Source organism: Palaemon carinicauda, chromosome 13 (genome assembly GCF_036898095.1).
Source record: "Palaemon carinicauda isolate YSFRI2023 chromosome 13, ASM3689809v2, whole genome shotgun sequence".
Lineage (NCBI taxonomy): Eukaryota > Metazoa > Arthropoda > Malacostraca > Decapoda > Palaemonidae > Palaemon > Palaemon carinicauda.
Window position 1 is genome coordinate 60,650,194 of NC_090737.1, and position 5,419 is coordinate 60,655,612.

The window sequence follows — 5,419 nt, forward strand, 5'->3', positions numbered from 1 at the left end:
ATACCCACCTAAAAGACATCGAGAGAGAGAGAGAGAGAGAGAGAGAGAGAGAGAGAGAGAGAGAGAGAGAGAGAGAGAGAGAGATGTGGAAATATATTATCTTCTTTAATCTATACAGTTAGATTAATTCTTTTCACACACGAGATTAGGAAACAATTACTTCATAACTGGAAATAATAAATCTTCGCTTTTCAGCATTCTTTGAAGTGTTATTTAACATCATTAAAATATTAAGTTAATTCAAACAATACGATTCCATACAAAAGTCAATAGTAATTTCTTATGAAAATAGTTTTCCCAATCGAAGTACATAAACGAACAGATTAAATAAAAAACTGAACATTAAAATAATTTTGCGGTGAATGTAGTGGAGAAAGTTGAGCGCGATATAAAAGTGCTGAAAAAGGTAAACTTCTTGATTGGTGTGTATAGCAAAGTTGAGACGCAATTAGAACATGATAGGTGTAGTAACTTGATATAACTCAAAGTGAAAGTGAAGTTTGCTAGGTCATTAAATACTACAAGTTGAATCCCTCCCTGAGTGGAATGTCGTGGCTTCTGATCGACCGGTGATGACTCGACGCCTTTGATATTAAAAATCGGCTGAAGAGCTGATGTTAGGTAAAAAAAAAAAAAAAAAAAAAAATTGTCATTGACGGAATAATGAAATTCCTTTTTATTTTTCAAATATTCAAAGTAATTAAAATCTCACGATTTTTATCAACTCGTATTAAGTGATCTAGAATAACGTAAGTACAATATTGATTCACTTCTTATAATGCAAACAAAGCACAATATGAAAAGTTCCATCTGTTTTGGTTAAAGTTGCTTTGTATCAATAACTAACCATATAAAAAATAATTTCAAATTATCATTCACCGATTTTAAAGGTTTATGTGAAATGGAACATCAAAGTTATATACAGTTATATACATCTTTTGAATTATTGCACACTTCCTTGGCCAGTTAATTGTGAAATTTTATAGTGTTTTTCACATTCACAAATCAGCTAAATCTTAGTACAGGAACGTGTGATACAGATTAATGCCAGATGTCTAAATCATATGCCTTCTAATCTGACTCTAGTCTTCCTCATGGACATAAATTCTAATTCTTTCAACTTATTCTAGTTAGATTATGCTTATTGATTTTTATCTTATTTTAAAAATGATATATTCCACATCTGTGCACATTGAAAATCACAGTTTCACTACTAAATCTTAGGAAAACTAGGAAGCAGATGAAGTGATCAAACGCCACTAGTACATAATACTAATTATTGTGGAATTAGTAGGTGAAGTAATCTCAAAAAATCATGAGGGACACATATATATACACACACCCACGCACATATACACCCACACACACACACACACACACACACATATATATATATATATATATATATATATATATATATATATATATATATAGTGTATATGCGTGTGTGTTTGTGTATATAAGGTGATTAAAATTATAATACATAAAAAAAAAAAAAAAAAATTATGAAGTACTTTCTCATCTGCTCTACCTTTGGTTTAAGTGTGGTATAAATAATCTTATATAAACTATCAAACGATAACATTGGTTAATTCTAAGTAATAAGATGTGATTTTAGAAACTGGATCTTATAGGGTGACTGATGCCATTCGGAAGAAAATTTAAAGATGCCAACACTATACTTTTCTTGAACATTATCAAGCCTGCCCCTTTCATAAATGTATCAAAAAATTCAAAATATTATAATTTTAATCACCTTATATACACAAACACACACGCATATACACTTTATATATATATATATATATATATATATATATATATATTTATATATATGTATATATATATACAGTATATATATATATATATATATATATATATATATATATATATATATATATATATATTTATATATATATATATATATATATATATATATATATATATATATATATATATTTAAATAAATAAATATATATATACAATAGATTTTATATATATATATATATATTATATATATATATGTATATACATATATATATATATATATATATATATATATATATATACATATATATAAATATATATATATATATATATATATATATATATATATATATTTATATATATGTATATATATATATATATATATATATATATATATTTATTTATATATATATATATATATATATATATATAAATATAAATATGTATATATACATACATGCATATATATATATATATATAAATAAATATATATATATATATATATATATATATATATATATATATATATATATATATACTTGTGTGTGTCTGTGGGTGTTGTAATAAATCGTTGTATCATACATGTAGTACACTATATCCTGATACATGACCATACTGTATTAATTACTTTTCATTCTTTACTTCTCGTACATCGGTTGTTAACTTCTTTATGTACAAAATCTTTCTATCATTATACATGTAATTTAAAAGTGACATATATTTTGTTATGATAATCAATATTCGTTGCTAAAAATTAACACACGTGTTTATATATATATATATATATATATATATATATATATTTAAATAAATAAATATATATATACAATAGATTTTATATATATATATATATATTATATATATATATGTATATACATATATATATATATATATATATATATATACATATATATAAATATATATATATATATATATATATATATATATATATTTATATATATGTATATATATATATATATATATATATATATATATATATATATTTATTTATATATATATATATATATATATATATATATATATAATATAAATATGTATATATACATACATGCATATATATATATATATATAAATAAATATATATATATATATATATATATATATATATATATATATACTTGTGTGTGTCTGTGGGTGTTGTAATAAATCGTTGTATCATACATGTAGTACACTATATCCTGATACATGACCATACTGTATTAATTACTTTTCATTCTTTACTTCTCGTACATCGGTTGTTAACTTCTTTATGTACAAAATCTTTCTATCATTATACATGTAATTTAAAAGTGACATATATTTTGTTATGATAATCAATATTCGTTGCTAAAAATTAACACACGTGTTTATTAAGACATACTATTATATTTAGAACAGAAGTAATATTTGAAGTAATTAGTTGACATATTTCTTCAATTCTTTTCGAAGAGAAACCTAAAACTGAAACTTTAATCATAAACCATGTGATTTTGCCTCTTTTTTTACAGACAACTTGCTTTACTCCTGATTATGGTTTTTGTAAGTATGATAATGTGAACAAGGTTTTCTTTCAAGAAGCCTTGTTGACATTATCTTGCAAACAACTTCCTTCATGAGGTATATATATATATATATATATATATATATATATATATATATATATATATATATATATATATATATATATAAAGTGTATATGCGTGTGTGTTTGTGTATATAAGGTGATTAAAATTATAATATTTTGAATTTTTTGATACATTTATGAAAGGGGCAGGCTTGATAATGTTCAAGAAAAGTATAGTGTTGGTATCTTTAAATTTTCTTCCGAATGGCATCAGTCACCCTATAAGATCCAGTTTCTAAAATCACATCTTATTACTTAGAATTAACCAATGTTATCGTTTGATAGTTTATATAAGATTATTTATACCACACTTAAACCAAAGGTAGAGCAGATGAGAAAGTACTTCATAATTTTTTTTTTTTTCTTTTATGGATGAACTCCAGATATTTTTCACTATTATCGACTGACACTTTTTTTCCTTTTTTACTTTTTTCACTTTGAGATATTTTTTTAAGAATATATTTTCATATTCCAGTTCTATATTCAAAACATTTTATTACTCATTGACCCTCTCCTAACATTCACTAAAATGTTTTACAGGATAAATTATAAAATTCAGATGACATCTGCACTTCCCCTATAGCCACTTACACCCAAGAACTTTTCGCAATGTTCCATTTCCAGAATTTTAAAGGATATAAGTTATTAACAGCCCCAATTCAAATGCAGAGTAAACGGTATTGTAGGCATTCATTTTTTATCTTAAAGCGTTTTCAAACTAAGATCTTGTGAAACGAATACAAAGCAAAAATATCCTGATATTTTATTATTTTGAAAAATAAATAAGAAAATGAATCTCCCATCGCTCCTTTTTTTGTAAATGGAACTTTGTGTTTTTAATATTCTGGAACAGATCACAAACTTTCGAGAATTAACTCCTAGGTCATTGCAACAGTTCAAACTTTTTTTTTCTTCTTTTTTTTTGACTGATTGGGCAGCGTGGAAAGGGGCCGAATCTTGATAGAATATATATGGTCTCTCACCGAACCATTCACTTGTTTTAAGTAGTATACGAATTTACAACTCATCTATGTGTACTTCAACTGGTTCATCATACCCTAAGCGATCTTCATACGACTAGTCTCTTGTACAGAAATTGTTCCCCATACCATTTTTTTCTGTGAATGTATACATAGTTTTTTTTAAGATACCCTGGCTCAAAGTCCTCTCCTGACCTCGTCCATGCTGTCTGCACGCGGTCATCAAATACTGCAATAGTGGATTCGTTGGAGAACACTACCTGAACAAATAGTAAATAATATATGAGAAAAGAAAGGCCCCGTGATGACAGCAGAAGCTACTGAGCAATCAGGAAAGTCATGACTAAAAATTTTCATTTATCGGCATGACTGCATATCTACCAGGTTTATTATCAATACTGTCATATTTCCTGAGGACATTTTTATTTAAAAATTTATGAATAATATATACAATTTTGTGCAATAAAAACCATACAAATGTATCAATCTTAGTGAGCATCAGTACAGTCTTGGTGTGCCTTGATCATACAGTGGTATTCCTAAGCCAGGGCTTCTCTCTTCGGCGATAGTCTTATAAACCACTTTCCAGTACCACCCTATTTATGGTTACCCAAGAAATATAATTATTATATGCTTACAGTTCACCTACAAGAAATACTGCTACAAGATATTTTTTTTTTTTGTTAGGAAGAGCAATTTGTTTAGTTCTGTCGGTTCTGGGAGAAGTTTTCTCTTCCGACTAAATCTTCCAGCCCTTGTTGAATCCAAATTATGATATTTGTGTATTTGTTCTCTTTAATTTGCCAACTGATTGACCGGAAACATTAAATTTCTTGATAGTCTCTTTCTGTTTTAGTGCACTATCTCCTAAAATAACCTTGATATCTACAACAGAAAACCTCAACCCTTCCAATTTTAGAAGGACCAAAGTTACTGCCTTTACCCATACATAACTATTAACTTTTCCTTTTATCTAAAACAATTAAATAAAAAAGAAAGTTGATATTATGTCAAATACACAATGGTAGACCTACCAAGTCTCTAACTC